Source organism: Mustela erminea, chromosome 3 (assembly GCF_009829155.1).
Source record: "Mustela erminea isolate mMusErm1 chromosome 3, mMusErm1.Pri, whole genome shotgun sequence".
NCBI classification, from domain to species: domain Eukaryota; kingdom Metazoa; phylum Chordata; class Mammalia; order Carnivora; family Mustelidae; genus Mustela; species Mustela erminea.
This window is the reverse complement of record NC_045616.1, coordinates 151817251-151842901: the sequence shown is the minus strand read 5'-3', so window position 1 is coordinate 151842901 and position 25651 is coordinate 151817251. Positions and strand designations below refer to the sequence as shown.

The following is a 25651-nucleotide window of genomic DNA, read 5'->3' as shown; positions in this document are numbered from 1 at the left end:
ACTAGAATGTTGGGTTCTAGTTTCTGATGGATCAGGAAATGGAGAGATGCAAGTGCACAGACTTGCAGTTATAAAAATGAGTAAGTTCTGGGGTTATAAATATAGCACATTATATAGGTAATAATACTGTATTGTATACTTGAGAGTTGCCAAGAGAATGGCCCTTAAATGTTCTCATCACAAAGAAAGGACAATTATGTGATGAGATGCTAGCACTGTGATGGCAATCATTTTGTGATATGTAACAGGCTGTATGTCTTCAACTTATACAGTGTTATGTGTCAATTACATCTCAGCAACCTGGGAGGGAAAAGAGCAAGAGGTGACTGGTAGACATCTACACCACCCTACAACGGGCAGATCACACCCTAAGGTTCACCTCACTTCTCCATTACTGATGAAGGGAGACAGGTTCCAAGAGAAACAGAGATAAGCTCAGTGTTGCTGAAGGGAAAGCTACTCAGATTGCCTGCTCGGTTTTCATAAATTGGAAACCAAAGACAGAAAGTAACAGATCTCTGTTTTGTGAATGATAGACAGACCTAACAGGCTCAGGGAGTTCCTAAAAGAAACAAACCAGCCCTAAAAAAAAATGAATGGGTAGGGAGTGCTGAGACTGATTGAGCTTCCACAAGCCTGTACCTGGTGTGGTCATTTCAGTCCTCACAACACACTGAAGACTCAGAGATTTTCTTCTCGTCTAGTAGACCAGGGAATGGTAGCACAAGAAGGCGAAGGGAACTTGCCAACAAGTAGTATGTGTTAAAGGCAGAGAGGTGAGGCCTTATCTAAATGTACTCTGGCGTCCAGGGACCACTCTACTTGACTGAGCCGTGCTCTGGGTATTGTGGCAGGACACTGTGAAGGTCCTCAGACCCGTCTCTTCAGCAGGCCTGGCCTCCAAACCTGTGAGTACACTTTGGTCCAAATGGTCTTATCAGAAAATGCACCTATGGGATGTCTGGGTGACCTCAGTGTCCTGGGATCGAGCCCCACGTGGGCCTCCCTGCTCAGTAGGAGGCTGCTTTTCCCTCTCCCCTCCCCCACTTGTGCTCTCTCTCGCTATCTGTGTCACTATCTGTTTATCTCTCAAATAAATTAATAAAATCTAAAGGAAAGGAAGGAAGGAAGGGAGGGAGAAAAGGAGGGAGATAAGGAGAGAGGCAGGGAGGGAGGAAATAAACCTGGAAGGGACTTTTGTTAGGAATGTATCAGCCAGGGTTCTCCATAGAAACAGAACCAGTGGGACTGTATGTATATATACACATAACCAAAACAGGTGTGTGGGTGTGTGTGTGTGTGTGCATGAGAGAGAGAGAGAGAGAGAGAGAGAGAGAGAGGAGAAGAGAGATTTATTTTAAGGAATTGGCCTATAGGAATGTAGGGGTTGACAAGTCTAAAATCCACAGGGCAGGCCAGCAGGCTGCTAACTTAGGCAAGAGTTGATGCTATTTTTGCTCTTTTCGACCTTAAACTGTTTGGATAAGGCCCATCTATGTGTTAGCTGCATCCATAAAATACCCTCATGGCAATACCTGAGTACTATAGTCTAGCTGGGTTGACATACCAATCTAACCATCATAAGGGATTTGAGCCATTGACAGTTACTAGAAAAAAGGATAATTGTACGTTACGGGTTAGAGCCATAGGATTACTATTACTATACTGAACAGGACTGCAGAGCAACCCACATGTATAACCAGTTTTTAATGGAAAACTAACTATATGAGGTGCATAATAATGAACATCGTGGGTCAAAAGTGTAGCTTTCATTTTGGTGAGAAAATACAAGACTTGCCATGACTACAGTAAAGAATCTTCATCTGTGTAGGTTTTTATTTATCAATGGATGGAATCCTTCCACCTTGGTATCAAGTGAAACAAGCAAGCCAGAGCTCTTAAATATTCACTGAAGGAGGGGTCAGGGTGTGTGTGGATCCAGGTGGAAGAGAGGTGGTTTCCTACTTTTGGCTCTCTTCTCTGAAAATTTCCTTTGAGCCCAAATGGTCAACATAATAACTTATTTCCATCTTTCTGCAGGGGCTTATTTTGCCAGCGTGATTCCTAATACTTTACTATACTTGATGAACTTACTGAGAGACTATATTTATCTCCATTCTATCCATGAAAGTCCCAGATGTTGGGGACTTGAACTTAACAAGGCTTAGCCTAATAGAGTGTTCTTCACCTTGGCAGAAAAAAGGAAGCTGTCGGGTTGGGAGAAGACCACACATGTGATTAAACTTCCCTAGTTCCCACCTTTCCTTCATACCTTCACTTGATTCATGGATGATTCCAGTTGGCTCTACCTCCAGAACCCCATCTGAGTCTGAGTGCTTCTCACCATCTCTTTTGTGATGTCGTCTGGCCCCTCCTTTGGATCACCCTCCCTCTATTCTTAACCCCAACAGTCCATTCTTGACCCAGGAGCAAGAGTGATGATCTACAGCATAGCCGGATCATGTCAAGTCCCTGCTTAAAATTGAATCCTATTCAGGTAAAATCCATACTCCTCCTTGTGGCTGGGACAAGTCTGTATGGTCTCACCTGCCACCTACATCCAACTTTCACCCCGACTCACTGCCATGCAGCCATTTCCCCTCTCTCCCTTGGTCTTGCTAAAGTGGTCTCAGCCCAGGACATTTACACTGGCTCCTTCTCCCATGCATTTTGCTTGGCTGTCTCTGGTCTCAACCTAATTATCTCCCCAGAGAAGCCTCTTCTACCCTCCAGCTTTAGCCCTCCTGTCTGCACCACCAGACCATTCTTCACCAAACCTCCCCACAAGGTTTCTCTTTGCACTTAACTGTGTCTGAAATCATACTTTTTAAGATCTGTTGATGGCCTTTGTGACTATTTTTCCCTCCTTAAGAGAAATTGAGATCCTTGAAGACATCGACATAAACAAGTACCTGTCCTCAGAGCATCAGTGTGTGCATCACCGTAGTGGACATCTGATGACTAGCTAGGGACTGGCTGGTTTCTAGCAGTTTTATGCTGAGACTTGGGAAGTCAGCCACTTAAAAATATTTAACCAATGTTTTATCCCTGAATATACCACTTGATCCCCTATCTCATAGATCTCTATCTCTGTAACGTGGGTTTGAGTCAGATACAAGTGACATTGGTATTTCCCATAATCACTTTGTCCTCTTCTTGAATATGGCATTGTCTTCTCCTTTCATTTAATAATACTAAGACAAAAAAACCATAGCAAATGAGTGGTTGAGGGAACCTGAGTCACTCTGCACAAATCCAAGCCTAGATTATCTTGCCATAAATTTCATATTGAATTTGGGGATTAAAAATGCATTCGCATTTATGCCCAATTAATATTCTTGGATCCTCATATTTTGCTTGTCCCCTCCTCTCTTTCTTTCTCTACAATCCCAATATTTCAAGATTAGTCACATGTCATGCAACCCCATGGGGAAATTCATTAGATGACCTCCAGCATTCTCCAAAGTCTCCCTATTTGTCTTAGAAATAAAGAAGGAGAATAATTTTAATAACATCTATTTCCCCTGTTCCTGGGTCTCCCTTCATTACTCATACCTCACGAACTCATCCAGTACAAGGACACCGTGTGAGGGTCAAGTCAGGCCCTCCAGCAGACATGCAGGGGGTCACACAAATGGGAATGGTCGTGTTTGAAGCAAAGGACGTGGATATTCCACAACATCCACCAGAACATTCCGTACACATCTAGCTGCTTCAAAAAGAGCTTCAGCTTCTTTTGAAAGAGGTATCACAAGATTCTTACCATCACTTGTAGTTATTTGTGACCATCTCTTCTCACCCAAATATGAAAATAATTGACTTTATCCTTCAATACTGTTTGTTAACACCAGACTCATTTTTTGTAGTTTCTTTGCACTGCATTCTTATTTTACTGTTCCACAGTTAAAATAAAATTTTAAAACTTGACTATGGTGCTAGTTTGCGAGATGACCATAACAAAGTATCACAGACCAGGCGTGGGGCGGGAAGAAACAGAAATGTAGTTTCTCACAGTCTGTAGGCTGGAAGTCCAAGAGCCAGTGTCAGCAGGGCGAGTTTCTTCTGGGGGCCTCTTTCCTTGGTTTGAAGATGGACAGCTTCTCCTGTGTCCCCACGTCATCTTCCCTTATTCATCTGTGTCCTAATTTTCTCTTCTAATAAGCACATCCGTCCTACAGGAGTGGGGCCCATCCTAAGACCTCATTTTAACTTAATCACCTCTTTAAAGACCTTATGTGCAAATGAAGGCTTTCTCGGATACTGGGGGTAAGGAATTCAATATATGGATTTCGAGGGGGGCCCCCACTCAACCCACAGCAACCGTATAGAGACTGAAGCATGTTGTTCTGAATTTTTCCAGCTATCAGTCATTGAGGAGGGCTGATTCCTCTTTTAGATCATGAAATTTCACTCTTCCCAAGTAGAAATCCGCTCTTTGAATTTGGTAACTACAAATACTCCACACTCCAAAGTTCTAATGAATTATCATTTCCAGTATAGTAGTATATTCTATTAAGACAGAATTTTTTCATTTTTATGGATTTTGAGTTTTTTGTAGATTTAACTTGAGATCTATATAAGGGCCATGTCTTCACTGTGGATTCATATAATGGTATCTAGTTACAAAATTCCTTGAGAAACTGTATCACCATAGCCATTGAGAAATTTTATAAATAGGCAACAGAGCCGCAGAGGCCCTATTCAGCCTCTGAGGTCACTGGTGTATCAGCTATAATCAATTTCAGGAGAAAAAGAATCCATTCACAAGAAAAAGATTAAATCATAGGATTTTTAAACAGAAAGCTAAGGTATTTGTGCTAAATTGAAGTATTTGATGAGATTTACTTAATCAGTCAGCTTCTGTGGCTATAAAATAGATTTCTTCACTTTTGTTAATTTATTTTAAATTGAAAAATCGTTTAGGTATTGAAAGAGATGAAAAACTCCCCTTCCTTTTGCAGGCTATGAGTCGAGCAAGAAAAATGAAACTTGATTTTGGTCCTGTCACTCCTTGTTTCTCAAGTTGACCTGCTTTTAAAAACCTCATAATCACACAATCAAATTTACAAGTAATAAAGTCCTTCCCGATCGTCTGATCCAATTCCAGAATCTAGAGGTACGGTAACCAAGACCCAAGGAAAGCAAAGTGACTTCACTTACAGATTGAACAATTAAACAGAAATATTTAAAACTTAAAAGTAAGTTTAATTTGTCCAACAATCCTTCCATTTGCTTAGTTACAGGCTATCTAAGCAGTTTTTATTCTCTGAAATAATGGAATGCCTGCCACTTTTGTGCTTCTTGTTTCTTTAGTCAAAGCAGAAAAATTAACTCCTCCAACACTCACGCGTAACATGTTGATTTATGGATGATTCATCTCAAAATTACCTTCCCATGTATCTGTTTAAATTAGCTTTGACAAAGGTAAAGACAAGAACCAAAATAAATCTTTGGCAGAGTCAGAGAGAGAAGAAAACAATGTAAATAACTTAAAAATAAATTATTGTTTTAAAACCGTTTGAGAACTTAGGGAGCGATGGATGGGAGGGAGTTGAAAGATCGTGAGTAGACAGTGACGTTGGGACAGTCAGGCGGTGTCTCTTTCATGTTGGGGCTCCTTTGAGCTTGTGGATGTTGTGATGATTATTGGGACATGAGATATAAAACAGGACTTTTACCAACAAACTTGGATACGTGATTACCCTATTCTTTAAGGAGATTAACCCAGCAGAAACTTATGAGGCCGCCTGGACAGATCACGGATTGGTATGTCTCTCAAACATACCAACTAAAGAGAGTGGGGGCCCACACATGCCCAGAAGCAGCTCTCCTGTTGGGACACGTGGCAGAAGTGGACAGTAACTTGCTATGTGGTCTCCCCATCCACCTGTGTCTGGACCAAAGCTGCCCATCTGTCCACTGTGTCCTGTCCCGTGGGGCATCTTCTGTTTCCAAATCTATGGCATGAGTACATTTCTAAACAGTAAAAAAATACATATGTTCGAATGAGAAACAAAAGATGATCATTTTGACAAGGGGAGACACCCCGCATTGGCAGAGGAGACGGACTACTCTGCCTCAGAGATCGCCCACATGCCTCAGCCGGCCCTCAGCCACCCGAGGTCGGGCCACGGAGAGGAAAGAACTGTGTTCTTAGCAGCCGCAGGGAGCTTGCCTGGCTGAGGGGCAAGTAGCTTCCTCTGGCCAACAGGAGAGACTGCTGCAGTCAATAGCAGAGATTCCGCGCTTCTGATGAAAGGCAGTCAGAGTGTTTAAATGGGGTTTTCTGATAGACTAAACGTCTAAGATTCCCAATTAGAGCGTTAAATTGTAAATTGTGTTTTGTTTTGTTTTTTAAGATTTTATTGATTTATTTGAGAAAGAGAGCATGAACGGGCGTGGGAGGTGGTGTGTGAGAGACAGAGGGAGAAGCAGGTTCCCCGCTGAGCCGGGAGCCCCACACAGGACTCGATCCCAGGACCCTGGAATCATGACCTGAGCAGAAGGCAGACCCTTAAAACTGAAGCACCCAGACACCCCTGCAAATTTGTTTTCATCCGGTTTCCCCTAATTAGGTATTTACCTTTGGCTCCAGTGCTTGTTTTTCTTTTGCGTTTCTAAGGAAGGTGTCGGTAAATTGAGCTTCCCAATTCTCAAGCATCGTTTCCAGAAATAGGAGCACTTATTCTTTGTAATTACCAAATACACAGGTTTCTGGCAGCTAAGGCACCCCCAGAAGGCATCAGGGTGGGTATTTTTCCCTGTGGTTGGAAGTAACGCCCGAGTCTGAACGGGCAAGTGTGCATGGTTTTGTGTTACTCTGGACCACACTCCGCTCGGAATCCACGGGGCGGACAGAGCTGAAACTGGTCCTCAGCTCAGGTCATGATCCCGGGGTCCCGCGTTGGGCTCCCTGCTCAGCGGGGAGTCTCCTACTCCCTCTCACCTTCACCTCACTGCTGCTCGCTCTCTCTCTCTCCAATAAGTAAATAAAGTCTTTAAAAAAGAAGAAGAAAGAAAGAAAAATGAAAAAAGCAAGCAAGCAGAGCCTGAGCTGTTAGGTACGGAGGGCTCTGACTGCTGGGTCTCTCTGTGACCAAGCCCAGGACTTGGCAGTTGAGACAAGACAGCCTTTCCAGGTCTGTCAGCAGCAGGGGGCACATCTGTGCTGGAAATTTCTCACCCACGCCGGAGGATGGGATCATTTATTATTTTCTTTTTTCCAAATAAGCAGCAATACGTGTTTGAAAGTGATCTAACCCCTTGCCTGCTTCCTGTTGAGTCGGCCACAGGCCTTTTTCCTTCTATTTCCTTCATCGTCTCTCTCTCAGTGTAGTATCAAATTCTGGAGATCTCTAGGCCAAGTGTTCCGTTTACTCTCCCGTCTCTTCGTCTGTAATTGGAATAAGACAAACCCCTGAATTTAATGAAAATGTTTATCCTGTTGTGAATCTTTGCCTATGCAGCCTTGGACTTCGGATGGGCGGTGCTATCCTTCCTCGTGCTCGGCTGGACTGGCCCCTCCCTCATCTTTAGCTGATCCCGTGGGCCTCTCCCTGGTCTCCTGGAGTCAGTCCTTCAGTGCCTCCTAGAGGGAAAGTTGGGGGGGTGGGGGCGGTGCTGGGCCCAGGGAAGAATGATGGACAACACATAGCCTCTGCCCCATTCTCTTCCCCAACATGAAGAAGTCATTACAGACTGATACATTATTATATGGGAGAGAGTTGTCCCAAGTTGTCCCAGTTCCCAGTGGCAGTCCCCCTTCTCCTGAGTTTCCCTTGTCAGTAAAAGGCGAGACCCTCCGCAAGAGCAAGGGCTTGGGTGGTTTTGTACTCTCCTATGTAGCTAGTGCTTGTAGGGTTCCCAACACTTAGTAGGGACTTGATGTATAGAATCGAATTGCATCTGAGAGCTTGCCTAGGTGTATTTGGTTCTCTCAACCACTGCTGCCCGAGTTCAGGTGGGCCGCTCTTCAAAAGTACACTTGCATTAACCGTGTCATTCTGCCCAGCCTGGATTTCTGAAGACAACTGACTATTCTTTTCACCCAGCATACCATCCAAGCACCTGCTGTTTTCCTTATGTAGTACTCACAAAAGGAATTGCTCTACCTTAGTATTAAACCACGGCTGTGGATTGAACTATGCAGAAATATATTTTTTCTTTTTTCTTTTTTTAACTAGTGGGCAACCCAGAAGGGTCATCATGTGAAGTTGCTTAACGTAACAAAACTGTCCTGTATCCGTGTCCCCATATGACAAATGTCTGTATTATTGCATATTCAAAAGCAAGATGGTGAATGCCTATTTCTTGGATGGTGTATGCAGATGGTGATTTGAACGCTGAACTTCAGAACTGCTGTGGGCATCCCCGTCCGTTAGAGCTCTCAGGCTGTCACAGAGCTTGTCTTTCTGCCCCTCCCTTATCAGGCAGTGATCCTGGTGGTTTAGAGCTCCGGATCTGGATTGGAATCCTAACTGCTTACCCTCCCTGAAATTCATTTCCACCAAACAAAAACAAAAACAAAAAAATAAAGACAAAACAGGAAGCCTCTAATAGAATCAACTTCATGGGGATGTTAGGTGGATGATATTGATAAGGGCATGTAAAGATTTTAGCATGGGGCCTGATACAGAGTAAACACTTGATGATTATTAGCCATTAATTTTATCACTAGATTCTCAGATAACATACTATTATTAAAATACTCATTTATGCATCTTAATGTATTATACTCCTAGAAAGCTCCTGTCATTTTAAAGAAAAAAAAAATTGCTTTAACCATTCTGATACAAGATCAATAGGCAGATGACAACAAAGGAGAAGAGAACCAGGATTATTTGATTATACTGTGAGCAGAGCTGAGGAATCAAGCTGAAAAAAAAAGGTGAAAAGATGAGAAAAGACAACCTGAAAATAACATTTACTTTGCATAAATGAAGAAATGTCAACATGCCCATTTTGAAGTACAGTATCTGAATGCTGCAATATTTTATCAGCCAAAGCTCCAAATCCTTTTTTTTCCCCTACTGTTATAAATGACATTTGTCATTCAAATGTGTGACATGCATATGTGATTCTGGATTCCCAGAATTTCTTTGGATGCAAAAAATATTTTGTTGGGTATCTTAGCAAATAGCACTCTATCGTCTGTTTTGGTATAATATATGTATTTTCTTGTCAAATATTGGTATTGAAATCAGATAATGACCCATTGTTTTCATTTTACGCAAAAAGTAGTTGAGGAAAATATTTTAAATTGAAGTGCATTTCTTTTTGCTTAATGTTTCTAGATCTCTCTCAGCACAAATAATACTAAGAAGGTGAATAAACATGTAGCATTGAATATAATAATCATCAATGAGCCTTATTCAATATTAAAAGGCATATTACATGGAATGGCAGGTGGAACATATTAATGTTTACCATGATTGCAAACTCTATTTGCATCATTATTTTATATGTCTTGGATTTATTCCGCGAAAGCTATAATACTGTGATAGCCCAGCTGTCACCGTATTTTTTGTTGATACGACTTATCAAAACTGAAGTAAAATAATAAATTATACCAATATTTGTTCATCTCTCCCTTTCTCCCCAACTCGAAAACCCAAGAGGCAGACCCGTCTTGTTTATTCTGTATTCTCCTCATTTAGCACAGTTCTTGGTACACAGTAGGTATTTAACAAATAAATGATCAACCAAAATGTAGATACAGAAACATTACAGCTGCATTTTTACCCTTCCTGTGTTTCTTAACAAAGAAAACAAAAACAAAAAAAGAGGATCCTTTGGTAAAGTTAAAAGAAATTGCAGCTGTATGTCTAAATTTACTGTTCACAGTCGTATAAGAAGTTATGATCCTCACAACTGTTACCTATGCTGTCAGTGTAGTTGCACACAGAATGGGGTGAAAGATAATTTAAGGACATAGACTTTGTACCTCTACTCTACACTATAATTATAGGGACATTTTTGCTGTAAGATAGTGTTCGGTCCCAAGAAGTCTTTAAGATGTGTGTGTTCATTTGCTCAGGTTACCATAACAAAATACCACAAACAAAGAAATGTATTTCCTCACAGTCCTGGAAGCTGAGTCGAGCCGGTTAGCCCTCCAGGTGTCAGCAAGGCTGTGGGCTCTTCGTGAGCCTCTCTCCTTGCCTTGCAGATACCCACCTTCTCCCTGTGTCTTCAAATGGTCTTCCCTATGTGTGCCCGTGCCCTCATCTCTTCTTAGAAGGATGCCAGTCCTATGGGATTAGAGCTCACCCTAATGACTCATTTTAACTTAAATATCGCTGTGAAGATCTTATCTCCAAATATAGTCACCTCCTCAGATCGTTAGGCTTGGGGCTTCAACATATGGATTTGGGGCTGGGGAGGACACAGTTCTGCCAGTAACAGCATGGTCATGAAAATCTTCCATAACCAGGTTGGTTTGAGGAATGCTTGGTGAGAACAGATTTGATGGATCTTTTTCATCTGCTATCACGCACTAGGAATCTCCAAGAGAAAACTCTAGGATTCTGGCTTTCCCAAACAAAAACAAAAATGAAAAAAAAAGAAAAGAAAAACAGCCGCCCCACCCCATTGGAATAACATGCACCTTTGACACTCCAGATCTTCCTGTGGAATGCCCACTTGGCATCACAGTGGTGGCCCAGCATTGTGTTGACTGTACTGCATCCGAGTCGCACCAGTGGAGAGCACTATAATCCGTCTGACTCTAACGGACCCCACTGATGGATCCAGTCTCTCGTGAGCCGTTGTCTCCAAATCTGTCCCTTCTCCAAAATTCTTAATTTGATGCAGGACTTTTCTTTATGCATTTAGTATTTACTAAATTACAACTTTACCTTTTTTGCACTCTACCAACCAGATGGTACCAATTTTTCCACCTACTTCCTCACTCTAGGTTGGAGATCCTATTGGAATCTTTCTCTATAATGACTGGCATTTGATCACACGGTTTGCAGCTAAATTTTCTCTCCTCGCATGAACAAAATGAAGAAGAGAGACAATGAGTTGCCTCTTAGAGGGAAGGAAACATAAGTGTACAACTTTGAATAGAGCTTCGATGCAGACTAGCTGTCCAACCTCCATGGAAACAGAATTCTTTATGGACTCATTATACAGGCAAACTTGCTAAGCTCTTTAGGACGTTAGTGCTTTTGAAAATGATGTTAGCAACTTTCCCTGAACTATTGCATATTTACAGTGGGTCCTTAGCAGAGTAGGGGCCTTGTGGATTAATCCTTATTTAATGAGAAATATTTGAAGGTGATGAGAGTCATACGCTGCTGATGAGGAAACTCTGCCTTGATAGATTATTTTTGGAACATTAAATTCTACTCAATCAAGACACTTGACTATTTAGGACAGGACAATTTTGTGAAAGATTGAAATAAAATACAGGATTTATACTCAATTATTTTCATCACCTATAAAATGTCCTATATTTGCTTTAAGGATTTTAAGTTTTCACACTTTCTTGCTTTCATCAAACCTCAGTAGCCAGCACTAAATCAAATGGCTAGATACTGAGTTTTGGCTGAAGGGTGTTTTCAGTAAGGTGACAGCCAATGGCTGCAATTGAGAAAATGTAATTTATTTTAGATTAAATTGTAATAAATGTTTCATTTCAAACTGTCTGGAAAGAGCTATGAAAAGATGTTTATATGTGAAAAGTGCTGTTGGATTCTCACCAATGTGATATAGATTTTCCACATCTACCTCAAGACTTAGGTAAAAAGCATAATTAAAATGTTTTTAGGTCCTCAGAAATGTTCGGATATTCAAAATAAATTCTATCCTGAAGTCTGTTATTATGATTTCTCTATACTTAATCTCATCACTCTGATAGAAAGTACTCAGATATTAAGTGGTGGAAATATGTTATCAAAGTAACCTGTTTCCCTTTTAACTCACTTGCTACTGGGTTCTGTCCTTAGGTAGACAAATAGAAAAGGTTTAATTTCTTAGGTTTGCGTGGGGCTTTGGGGGGGGTGGTTGGCGGGTTTTTTTTTTTTTTTTTTTTTGAGTGTGTGGGGGAGAATGGGTGTGGTGAAATCTATCAGCAGAAGGATCTGTTTTCTTTTTGGGGACTGGGGGTCCTTCTCATGCTGTCAGTGTCCTTTGGCTTAGGCATCTGCACAGGTCATCCAATATTTGACATGTTTTAGATGCCACCCTAAAACTCAGAGTTGATCTAGATAGCCTGCTTTGCAGCTACTTTTGTTTTTGGATATGAAGGGCACAAAGTTGGTCATCTCTTCAAAAGTTCATGTTGAGAGATGTAGCTATTTTGTGATTTCATACACGATAATCTTGTTGAGGGTTTTTTGTTGGAAAATGAAGTCGAATTCCATAACCAACCAACTTTTGTCAAAAACCAAAGTTAAAAGAACGAACTTCTCCTTATTTCTGTGTAAGTTGGTTTCGTTTAGATCCGTGAGAGATTTGTGGTTGAATGTGAGGCAGTGAGAAGTTGTCTGGATTTCGAGCCCAAACACCTGGGATCAGGTCCCGGATTCTACTGTGAGCCTTGGGCAGGTCCTCCTCAGTTTTCCCACCTGTAAAAGAGGAGTGACACCCTCAGAACAAGTCAGAAAGTGGTGTGGAAGGTGCTTGAGACTCTGCCCCTGATGGGTGCCCGTGTCATAAGGGGAAGACAGATATTCTGTCAGAAGACTAACCATGTGATAGAGACTTGCTTTCCTAAATGCATGACTTTTGCTAACTTAAAAAAGCTATTTTCATTTTTGTCTGGATCACAATCCCTAGCCAGCTGGTGAAGTTTTCTAGCTTAGTAACGGATAGGGCTAGTTTAGCATTAGCATGGAAGAGTGGGGATTAAATAGGTGATAAAATTTAGAGACTGGATACCAAGTCTCATCCTAGAAATGAAGGGGGAAGGCATGCGGCTTCAGGTATTGGTAATTCCACACACTGAATCAACTCGAACTCAAGAGTCAGAGGGTGACTGGTAATAGTGCTCTGACCGACATTCATCATTCTTCATCTCCAGCACTACACACACACGCGCGCGTGTGCACGCGCACACACGCACACCCCAAGTATATATGTACACTTTTACAGACATAGGTGTTTACATATATATATACCTATGTATATAATTGTATGTATATATGTATATAATGTATATATAATACATATATTATATACATATGTATATAATGCTACTATCATATATTATTATAGTAAATACTAGGTGTCTAGTATTTATGGGGAGATAAAATCTGACAAAGCACTACCTGTACCAGGAGAGAGTCTCAGATCATGTTCAAATGAGAACCTAAGAATCTGTAGACAGTAGATCTGCTGTGGCTTTTTTTTCCTTTTTTTTTTTAACTAATGAAGAAAGAAGAATCACTTTGTTTTTCATAGCTAGACACTGAACTGGAAATGCAAAATTTTTCAGTAAACATGCATTCATATTTGTTACAAATTATGACTAGTAAAAGTAGCTAAATTTAACTTCTAAAAAAATTCATTAAACAATAGGATAAAAAAAAGTAAATCTTACAGAACTTTATGTTTCAAAGGATGCAGAAAAAATAGTAACGTCTTTAGTTTAAATGTTTTCTTTATTCATTAGCTTTCTATATCAAAATATAAATGTAATACTGGTCATTAAATAAGCATATTAGTAATAATTATTATATAAGAAAATTTGGTAAGATTTAAGTCTTTATACCGAGGTGAATTTGATTCTCTCATTTCTTGTAATTTATGTCACTTAAAATTATAAAAATGGAAACTGTGAGAAATGTTTTAGCAATTTGTTTACCTGTGCATCTGAAGTTAGCTCTTTTCTTAAGAAATATGTGGTGATTTCCAAGGTGAAGGATGGATAACCCAGTGGCAGCCTAACCACTGAATTCCAGGAAGCTCACCTCTGAACAATGGCCAAAATCATTTTCTCATTTTTCGAAGCATGTATCATTCATGTGCATCTAAAGTACACTGATTTATTATAACATCCTAAAGACATTCACAGAAAGCCAATTAGCTAGGGAAAGGAGAGAATCTGCATAAAGGATTGGCAAACGGTTTCCACAAAGGACCAGGTAGTAAATATTCTTGGCATGGCAGGCCGTAGAATCTGCATCATAACTACTCAGCTCTGCCTTGCAGTGTGAACACTGCCAGAGACAATACGTAAAGAAATGGTCGGTCTAGATTTGGCCTGTGGACCTTGGTTGCTCACAAGGGTCCTACGTGATAGGAGAGTAATTTGGATTTCTAATTACCTTGTTGCAATTCTGAGGCCTGTGGCTCCATGAAGTCCTGTAGCTGTATGAAAACTGAAAAAATGCAATCAGTCATCTGGGTACCTTCAGCAAAGGCCAAACATCTGGATGTTTGGACATCTAAAAGTTTAAAAAACACCTATTACGTTATCATTATGATTATTGCTAAGCTTTTGTGTACTTCATTCCAAGAGTGATCTCAACATGTTTAAAAAGCTGGAAACAAAGTAAAATTATACCTTTTTTTCTTTTCACTTTGAATCTGGTGTTTTAAAACGACGGCCAGTGGAGGGAAGCCATGTTCCTAGTAAAAGATAATATATGTTTTAATATCAGATACTGTCTTAAAACGATCCCAGTTAAAGTCACAGTCACGCTGGGTTAGCTTGACATCCACCAGTTTGCCAATTCAAGGTTCTGGGTTGGATGCCGGAACCAGAAGAGCGCACATGAGAACACACAGAACACACATGAGCCACCAACCACGTGGTTCCCAACTTAACCCCATCTGTGTTCGAAAGCTGGCGAAAGAACCTTCGAAAAGGGTCTTTCCTTCAGGAAGAGGGACGGTGCGCAGTCAACCCTTCCTGGTTTCTGTTGTGGCTGATAACGGAAAGGATAGAAAGAGGAAGATATGTCCTGTAGCAAAACTCTTCGGGTGGTTTCTTTTCCTTTTCGGAATAGTACTGGAAGGGGAAGCCTGGCCCCATAGTGAATTCTAGAATGAAAATAAACCAGCTCTGTTTATTCGGAATCTAGCGAAAAATCAGTGCTAGGGTTGTTTTGTATTCCTTGCTAGAACAGAGTATCTTGGCTCATTTGGGGCATGAACTCCAGCTTGAATCTCAAAATCCCTTCACACAGTGTTAGAAGCTCCTTGATCGTTATTTGACAGCATAGGAAAAAGCGTCTAGAGCACAGGTGTCTGGTTGGCACCAGCCCCACACAGTTCGCTGCCCGGGCGACCGTCCCATCCTCATCGGTGCCCACCCCTACCTCCGCTCCTGTACCTCCATTTCCCCTGATCCTGGATCCTATCCCTTTCTCCGTCTCCGAGAAGGCTCCATTGCTTACCCTCTGCCTGTCTCTCCTCTCTCTTATTAGTCACAAAAACTCCAGCCCCTCTCTTCTTGAAGTCTCTCTCTCTCACCCTCTCTCTCTTCTTCCCTCCATGTCCCTTCCTACAGTTCAAGGGCCGTTTTCCCTCCTTGTCTTCCCTTTGGGGCCAAGCTCCACACAAGAAACTTCTCGTCGCCCTCAGACCTGCTAGTCTCCTGGATGTTGGTGGGCTTCCTCCCTGGAAGTGGATTTCCATTTTCCCGTCAACTGAACTCTCTCTTCTCGGTCTCCTGCTTTTGTTTTTGAGGACTCGATCGCACCGTCACATCTAGTGGTAGCTCCAGATTTTTGCCCCTTCAGGAAGGATGATTGGACAAGAAGGAGCACCTGGCCCCACACAGGCTGGGGAAGAGAGAATGAATCGCAGGACTCGAATGGGGTCCTCAGCCCTATGGTCTCGTCCCGATTGCAGCTTAACGTGATCTAAGGAGATCTTAGGAAATACCGATGCCTGCATCACCAGCTCCTCCTCAGAAAGCCCGCTGTGGTTGATCGGGATTAGTAAATGCTGTAATAGCATTTACACAGTAAGCTGCCGTGCTATTGGAATGCTGTCTCCCAATGGCAAGGATACTTGGGATTTCGAGTCGCCAGACTTTTAAAGGATCAAAGAGATTCCTCAGCCTTCACTCGTGTCCACCAAAAAAGTCAGGGCTGACTTTTTTGAGATTTCAGGGGAGACGCTGAAAGTGCCTGGGAAGCCTCAGTTACCCCTTACCCTTCTAACACCTGAAGGAGCTGGTCTTCTAATTTCTCAGTTATGAGGAACTGCGGAGTCCCGATTGGCTTCCATCTTGGGAATGGACTTGAAGACATGACATTTTAGGCCAAGTTCCTTTGGCCACCTCAGTAAAAATCATCTATGGGGTCTGAGGTGGGCCAGCTTTAACGCAATGATGCCTCTCAGAAAGCATGCTAGGGCAGAAAGTACAGATGAACACACCTGATTTTTCTTTCCTTCCCTAGGGAAGTCCTATAAGCCCTGGTTTGTGAAGCCTCGATATTTCTCCAGTCCACATTGTAGTGGGTATCTCCAAATAGCATTAACGTTCCATCTGATATCGCTTTTTCTCTGTTTCTCTCTTTTTAAGTAGGCTCCATGCCCAGTGTGGAGTCCAGTGCAGGGCTGGACTGAGCTCATGACCCTGAGCTCAAGACCTGAGCTGAGATCAAGAGTCTGACACTTAACCGAATGAGCCCACCCAGGTGCCCCTCACTCTATTTTCTCTAAACGGCTACTGAGATGATACAGTAATAGGAAACAATACTTACATGTTGCTTAGCACATCCTGTGCGCTGTTCTAAACACTGGCGATCCGTGTATCAACTCATGGATTTCTCACAGCCACGCTATTTGTCTCATTTTATAGCTGAAGAACGAGGCACGCTGAGAGGGAACAGTGGCTCTCAGATGCTGGCGTGTGCCAGGAGTCACCTGGAGGGTTTGTGAAAATAGATGGCTGGGCCAGAGTTTCTGGTTCAGGAGGGCGGTGGTGGGGTCTGAGAATGTGTGATGCAAGCAAGCCCCCAAGGGGTTGCTGACGCGGGGGCTGCCCTTCCCCCACTGAGCCACTGAGATGGGGTGAGCTCCCCAGGGACACGTAAGCCGTAGAGGCTGGATTCCAAACCAGGCCAGCAAACCTCAAAAGCCTCGATGTCACCAGTGTAGCAATAACTAGATAACACTGATAACGTCTTCCCAGGAAGAACATCCATTTTGCTATAAGCTGTTCCTCCTTTTCCGCATGTAAATGTGCACGCCCGGTTAAGTGTTGGTACACATGTGGGTGAATATACACACGTATGTTACAGCCGGACACTCCACTGAGTCCAGCTGTGGATCAGGAGAGGATAACCATTAGCGGATTCTTGAATCGGTCTTATACTTACTGGAGCAATTATCACCGTTGGTTTGTTTTAATGACTTCTCTGAGCGCATCAGAGTCATTATAGCCTGTTATTGGGAACTAATGCGCTTGCGTTTCGGAGGCATATGCAACCTCATACTTACTTTTTTAGAAGTAAACCAGACCCTACACAGTTTGATATATGACAAGTGTAATTAATACACTGCAATTATACATTCTTTGTCCTCGATTCCAACCTCTCACCGGATTCCTAAATCTCTGGGGTCTGTGAATGAAGTGCAGGCAGCCGTTGCCCGGAAATTTGCCCTTATCTGACCCAGTCGTGGTGGATCTCCCTGTTCCAGAGTTCTTTGTCACAACCACCCCCCACTCCCCCAATCTGCCCTGCTCTGGCCTCTGACCTCCTAGACCTGTGCCTGCCGGCGACCCAGAAGCCTCATCTGTGCTTCGCGGAGACCATTCAGGTACAAAGCCGTCACCCCAGGACCATAGTCCTCGTTTCTTTTTTTCATTATGTCCCGTTAGCCCAATACAACGAAAGGTTCCAGAGGATACCCGAGAAAGAGAATCATAGCCCTCAATGTGGAAACGCTTGCCGAGACTAAATATAAATCACTTTTATTGGCAGCTTCCCAAATACACCCTGAAAATGTTTTGTTCCCACCTGGCTGTGGCTCATTTTCTCAGACGCAGGGCTGGGGACTTCCTGGCCCTGGATGGGGATGCCCAAGTTTTTCTCGTGTTTTGGTTGTGATTGTGGCGCCCTCTGCTGTTCGTCGGCGTTCCTAACCTCTGCATTTTCCAAGAAAACGCCCTGAGCCCCTTGTGATCAGTGTGGCCTGATCTATAAATAACGCAGTCTCACCTACTGGCTGATTTTCGCTTTTACGTTAGAGCTTTGCAATCAATCCATGGAACAGAAGAGCTCCTGGGTCCTCGCAGTACGTTTGGAAAGCTGTTATCCTGATACATAAACTCTCAGGGCTTGAAGATGCTTTTAAAATTGCCAGCCCAGTCTTTTTGCAGATGTGGGACCAAGGTTGCGAGAAGTCTGAAGAGTTTCCAAGGGGCATAAGCAGTGTCAAAACCCGTCTGCAAGTTTTAGATGTGAACCAAATTCACTGTGATATGTTTTTATTTTAGTAAATCAGATATATTAATTTTGGAACATGAGACATCATAAACTTTCAGGGGTTTTTAATTTTAAGCCAAAATAAATAATAAACATTTAGTTAAAATTTTGCAGTAATTTAATTATTTTGGCATTTATTTAATAAAATCCATAAGCTATGATGGATGCCTTAAAAGTCCAATTCTCAATGTTTATTTTCCGATGTTTTCTTGTATGCTTGCTAATGCAACTTCTGACAGAAGTAAATATATTTGTGGAATTGTTGTGGCCACTCTCATTTGTATATGATTACTAGAAAACAAAGGAAATTTGGAATTTGCCCATAAATGTTATTATTGTCTGAACTGGATCCAGTAAAATCATCTTTATTTGGTAAAAAAAATACATATATATATATATATATAAATATCTATGACTTCATGTGGAATAGAAGTTCTCGATCCAATAAAACACCACATATGTTGCTGTAAAATACTGAATAGATCTTACAACTCCTAACTATTTACTTTGCAATTTACTTATTTAGAATTGTTTGAGGTTTTCCCTGGACTCTAGCCAAGGGAAGGAAGGAACACACATGTATTTGAATGACTTAGACATGTTCCATTTCTATATGTATTCCAATTCCTGTTGCAAAATACAAAGCTTTGGAAAATTTATTTTAAATGTTTTCTAATTTCTGAATTTTTATCCATTCAGGTCAGGGGGAAGCATTAGCATCTTTTTTTCTAGATACTATCCCAGATGCCCTGCAATTTTACTAAATCTCTCACACAAAAGATTTGAAATCCAAATAAGTAAAAAGTAGGTCCATCTAACAAAGTAAGTTATAGAAGTAGAATTACAGTCAGGGGATTGTAGCAATTGTTGACCTCAGTTGTCCCTTTGTGGAGATGAAAAAAGAGAGAAACTCAGCAGTTCATAACTTGTCTTAGTAAGAAACAAAACCAAGAGCAAACTCAGGTCTTTGTTTCCGAGCCCAGTGCTCATTGCTCTCTGCCTAAAGTGCATGATCCTAGCCTCCTTATAGAACTTTCCTTGAACTTAAAATGGCAAGAAAGGTGCTGTGGAAGCTTAAGGACAAGGTTCACATTTCTTCTTTAGTTACCAGGGGCCAAGCGTAGAATAAGACTGTCTTGAGAGTAAAATTAAATGTGCCAAAGTCAACACTTTTCATTATTTCTGCTCTGATTGACACCTGCATCAGTCCATCCTTTTGCAAAGTTTTTATTTCCTACTCCTTAGCTAGAAACCAACCGTTGAAAATACTACAGAGAATGTACATTTCAAAATACTTTGAAGACTTCTCATTTAATACTGAATGTCTAAAGTGGAGAAACTCTTACAAAAAGCAGATGAGATTTTAAGACTTTAGTATTTAGAGAAAACAGCGGTTATAACATACGTATTTCCGTCTTTAAGTAGAGGGTGAGGAAAGGTAGTCCCACTGTGTTCTGTGATCTTCTCTTTGCTCTGTTGGCCATGCAGGAAGACGTAATCTTGTGCCTGTTTATTTCAGCAACAGAAAAAAAGAGTGTTAAAAAGCCAAGAGGACTGGGGTTGCCTGGCCGGCTCAGTCAGTGCACCACACAGCTTCTGATTTGGGGCTTTTAAGTTCATACCCCACATTGGGTAGAAATTACTTAAAAGTAAATTCTAAAAAAAAAAAGAAGAAAAAAAAAAAAGCCAAGTGGCCTGAAATAACAGAGTATAACAGTGTTCCTTATAGTAGTTTCGACATTGCAAACGGGCAAACATTCTTCTTTGGGCTCTCCCTATGGCCTCTTTTTTTTTTTTTTTAAGATTTTATTTATTTATTTTAGAGAGAGAGCACAAGCAACAGGAAGGGTCAGAGGGAGAGGGAGAAGCAGAGGGAGAGGGAGAAGCCAAAGGCAGACGCTCAACCGACTGAGCCAGCCAGGTGCCCTTGGCTTCATTTTTCTACACTGAGAACGTGCTCCAGGAGCGATGGATCCAACTGCCTAATGATGATAAGCAAGGTTCTCTCTGTTTCATTCTGTCGACTTTACCCACAACAACCTTCCCAGTTGCCTATTTGTGGAATACTTCCTCATTCTTTAAGCTCTAAGTCAGCCACATCTCCTCCTTGAGGGCCTTCTTGTAATCCCCTAATCTTGAGATGGCTAGCCCTGCTCTGGGCCGTATTTATATTTTATGGGGCACCTGGCTGGCTCAGTGAGGAGAGCACATGACTCTTGATCTCAGGGTTCTGAGTTCAAGCCCCACATTGGAATGGAGACTACTTAAAAAAAAAATAAAAATAAAATTTGATATTTTATGTAGCGACTGGATCTTTCTGTACCCTAACATCCAGTGTGCTGCATTTAAATTATTTCTTTATGTGTCTTTCTTCTAGATCTGACATGTAGGAGGTACATGGTACATGAGCTTATGTTAAAACAGAAATCTTCATTTTGGCAGTTGCTGGGGCTCATTTAAATAGTTTCTATCAAACAAATAGCAGGTCAAATTATTTGGCTATCAAGGGGCATACATTATAGCCAGTTTATCTTGGAAGGCTCACCCAAAATTTAATTGCTTAAAATTCAATATTCTATGAGTGTTTTAATGGCCGCAGTGGGCAATTGGTAACACCTGCTGTGCATATTTTCCAAACTAAAAGTATATAACAGTACTCTGTGCCAGAGATTGTTAAGGACCTTGACTGAGCGTCCGTCCTTGTGTTCGAGCAGCTCAGAACTGTTTTCTATGGAAAACCTTGGCCCTGCGCACCACCATGTGACAGGAAGACATCAGAGGGTCCGGGTTTAAAGTATTTGATTTCATGTGAGAATGTTTATTTCTTTGAGCTTCCCTTTTCACACCTGTAAAACAGAGATAATAGCTACCTTGTGAGGTTGTTGCAATAGTTCAAAACACATAAAAACACACAAGGGCCTGGCATGGTCAGTGTTGTGTGTGTGCTTTCGCTGCCTGTCATTAATATGCAATTAGGTTAACATTACCAGATTTAGCAAATAAAAATGTGGGATACTCAGTTAAATTTGGTTTTTCCAGGAAACTAGACATCATTTGTTTATTACAAGGATGTTCTGTGTGATATTTGGGACACACGCACCCTATGAAACCATTTGTTACCTGGAATTCAGATTTAATTGGGTGCCCTGGGTTTAATCTGCTTGACCCTAGCTTGAGTGAATGAATAAAGCGTAGTTGAAGGTTAGGAATGTAATTTTGTAGAGGGTTGGTTTCATCAACCGAAAGAAAGGCGTAAATCTCCTCCAGCAGGGGCCTTCTCCAAGGAACTCCTTCTTAAGACAGATTCTTGGACTTTTGCCCTGTAGGCTCAGGTGATGAATGAGCTAGGTGCCCAGAAGTAGATCAGGAATTCTGAGTGAACCAATCTCTCAAAGTCTGGGGGGTCCAGTGGGCCTTCTGCACCAGGTGTCGTCTTGGGTTGAGTCTCTTTCTGACCTGCCACGGGCATGTTGGAAAGGCCAAAAGGAATCACAGCAGAAATCTTGTGTGTGTGTGGTGGTGGTGGTGGGAGGGAGTGTGTTATGTTAGTCACCATAAAATATATCATTAGTTTTGGATGTAGTGTTCCAAGATTCATTGTTTATACACCACACCCAGTGCTCCATGCAATACGTGCCTTCCTTAGTAGCCACCACCAGGCTCACCCATTCCCCTGACCCTCCTCCCCTTAAAACCCTCAGTTTTGTTTCTCAGAGTCATAGTCTCTCATGGCTCTTCTCCTCCTCTGATTTCCCCCAGTTCACTTTTCCTTTCCTTCTCCTAATGTCCTCCATACTATTCCTTATGGTCCACAAATAAGTGAAACCATAAGATGATTGACTTTCTCCGATTGACTTATTTCACTCAGCATAATCTCCTCCAGTCCCATCCATGGTGATGCAAAAGTTGAGTATTCATCCTTTCTGATGGAGGCATAATACTCCATTGTATATATGGACCACATCTTCTCTTAAAGAGAGTGATAGCAGAAGATTGTTACCTGACTAGAAACACCTTCATTGGACCTGAGAAAGAGGTCAAAAAAATGCCATGGGGACCCCATTCATGTTAGCTTTTCTACCTGCTTAGTCCTTTTTAATTTGAGGAGTTATATGGATTTAGAGTTACTAGACTTTTTAATGAAATAGCAAAAAAATGAAATATGAGAAGAAGTCATTGTTAGTAATATAACTAATTTAAATAGTGATTCATGACCTTCAGAAACTTGGGCCATTGCCATGGATTATTGGGTTTTAATAGAGCTTGCTTTCTTCAGTTGCATTAACCAGCTCAGTAAGTAACGGGACATTTTCATATCGTTATTTAAGAGTGACCCTAAGTTAACTCTCCAAACTTCAGAGCCATCTTAAGTTCTTTCTATTTGGCCTTGTCATCACAGTAATTGTCTTTGATCTTTTTAAGGTGGCTCATTGATTGCAATTTTTTGTTTGTCTGTTTGCTAAGCCATTTAACCCTAGAAATTTGTAACTGCAAAAAATATTAAATTTGTAGATTTTTAAAAAAATTTTCTTATACTCTTGAAAAGTTTGCACCTGGTGTTCAAGTGTATTTAAAATCCATGTTTCAACACCAATTCAAGAAATAAAGGGTTAAAAATAAAACATGGATTTTTTTTTCATTTGTGCTTTTTTTTCTAACATTGGGAGTCACCCAAGTAACATATGGTAATCATTTAGGATTCTGAATCATATGTAATTATTTTCATTTTAATAACATTGGCTCTCTTTGCTTTAAAATTCAATTCACCAGTCGGCAGATAAGTTTGCCAGTGGACACTCAGTCTGTATTTCCTAGAAGTACTCCTAAGAATATATGAATTGTTATCCTATAGTGGAACCATAATGTTGGAAAGTTGAACATCAAGGTTTGCTTTTGAAATATTATTGTTTCTTTAGAAAAAATAATAGTATGTGGCACTTGGATATTTCCCTTGTAAAAAAAACCTAAAAACTGGTTGTGCTTAGGTTTCCCCTTTTCTGTTAGTGTAATACGGTTATTTTTGGTAATTTAAAATAAAATCAAAATCAAAATCATTGATGTCTTGAGACTTGTCCAGAGAGTTACATGTTGGGTTGACAAACGAGTGAAGGTGCCCTCGTTTAGCATAGTTTCTCGCCATAGCTCTCCCTGCTTAAGACCCTCCCCTGCAAAGCCATATTATCCTGAAGCCAAGAGGCTTTTGCTTCAGGGCCCACCCCTACCTGGGGCCTTCCAACATCCTGGGAGACATCTTGAAATGTATTCACATAGGTTTCAGAAAAACTTGCAAAAATAGGGTATTTTACCATAGTCAGGTAAGACTTCAGTCCTTCAATCTCCTTTCTTCTCCGAATTGAAAGAAGACCTCCAAATTGTGCAAACCTCAGGCCCCACTAAACTGGGGTCCACCTCTCTTTCCATGATTTAGCTTATTGTGTTAACTACAGATCCTAGATTATAAAGGGGGTTCAACATTTTTTAAATTATGTTTCTTAGCCACGTGTTGGCCTTGGAACCTGTTTTTTTCACTCTCAACTTTGCCCCAAGGGCGAGTGGGGTGTTTGCCAATTCCTAATGCTTCCTCTGGAGCCCAATACAGCTTCTCCCAAGCGGGGCTCCCTCCTGCATCCCCTCTTTCCTTACTCTTAGGGCCAACTTTCCTCTGATCTTCACACCCAGAGAAATGAACCAGGAAGTTCTCAGCCCTAGGCTCTAGCTCTTTCTCAGAATCTGAGGACAGAGGATGAAACACAATGGCAACCCTAGCACAAATACTGTTAATAAGATACTGTGTGATTGCAGTGCTAACCAGAATCAGTAGTGCATGGCGGGTGCTGTTATGGCGTGGGTTGGGATCAGCCTTCGCCCACCCCTTGTCTGACTGAGTAACTGTGTGCAGCAGGATTTGATGAGGTGATCATCAAATGGACGAGAGAAGAGCTTTGTTAAGTGGGGAGAAGTGGGGGAGCTCCATGTGCTTTCACCCTTGCCAGGGTGCTCAGAAGCTCAACACCATGTTTTCGTTCAGTCACGTTACTGACACGGGGATGGGGCAGGTGTTGAAGCAGGAAAATTCTAGAGCCAGGCTTCCTGACCTAAAACCTGGACTCCATTCCTTTCTTGTTACATCAGCAAACAGTGTAACCACTCTGGACCTCACTGTCCTCATCAGCGTAATGGGGTACATGGAGATACCTCCTATAGAAGGATAAAGAGGTACTTTGTAGGGAAATCCTGAGGGTTAAATAAGTAGACATAAGACATGAGACACCATAGTTGACACATGGGAAACACTCATGAAATGTCAGTAGATGCCGTGGTCACCCTTAGTCCAGGTTTCCTGCCACCATCATTTCTCTGTGTTGATTCTAGAATTATTGGTTTCAATGATATAATCTAAGGCCTTTATTATGACCACATCAACTCATTGTTCAAAATAAGTGGGCCCTACATAAAATAACATAAAAGGTACTGATAAGATTTCTTTTAGTAAGTATCTGTTTTATACAAATACCAAGTCATTAGGTTGTACACCTGAAACTAATATAATATTATATGTCAATTATACCTCAATAAAAAAGTAATAAAATAAAATGAGGAAATAAAGAAGTGTCTGCTGGAGTTGAACAAAGCACATAACACTCTACTATAGTAAAATGCAGAAATCCCTCAAAACCCGGTTCCTCATTCAATTCTTCTTGAAGAAGAATGTGAAGATTTTTCCTACATGAAAACTAAATAAATTAGTAGACCATACACCATTATTCAAGCCTTGAACACAGAAGTTATCAGCCTGATTCCTGGGTTCAGGACGGGAGCTGAGAAGAAAGACAATGTTTTCTTCCTTCTTTAACCTGGGAATGAGGCAAGACCAAAGTAAAATTTCAAAATCATCTGAGTCTGCCTTCTCTGCCAAGCCATCTGTTTCTTCACACTTTCTTCTTCTGCCCAGGGGTTCCTGTGCTTGTTTCTTAGCACACAGTGGTCTGTCTCCCTTCAGGATGTCATCTACGATTCAGAATTGCCAATCTGCTCACCCCAAACATCAGAAGAGCCTCTCTGCTCACAACAGCGATCCATTCCTAAAAAACCAAATATGCTGATTTACCTGGGAACACCATAGCCACAGACTTTGCCCTCTTCTCTGTGTTTTAAGGTGATGCTTACTTCCACCAAAAAAAAAAAAAAAATAATTTTTTTTTAGAACGTTTCAGAAATGACAATACACAGAACATAGTTCCTTCCTCCAGCTCTGCAAG

General features: G+C 41.4%; 1 protein-coding gene and 2 long non-coding RNA genes across 3 annotated transcripts in view; all 3 read left to right on the top strand.

The window, feature by feature from the left end:
• Nucleotides 1-25651, top strand: part of FBXL7 (F-box and leucine rich repeat protein 7) — a 369381-nt gene that overhangs the window by 262292 nt on the left and 81438 nt on the right. The gene's annotated exons all lie outside the window — the stretch shown is intronic.
• On the top strand, nucleotides 1127-5992 carry LOC116587051. The gene is made up of 2 exons (XR_004284279.1): nucleotides 1127-2497; nucleotides 4962-5992. It is a non-coding gene; the product is annotated as an uncharacterized LOC116587051 (long non-coding RNA).
• LOC116587055 lies at nucleotides 15047-16489 on the top strand. Its single transcript, XR_004284282.1, has 3 exons — nucleotides 15047-15058; nucleotides 16131-16133; nucleotides 16326-16489. It is a non-coding gene; the product is annotated as an uncharacterized LOC116587055 (long non-coding RNA).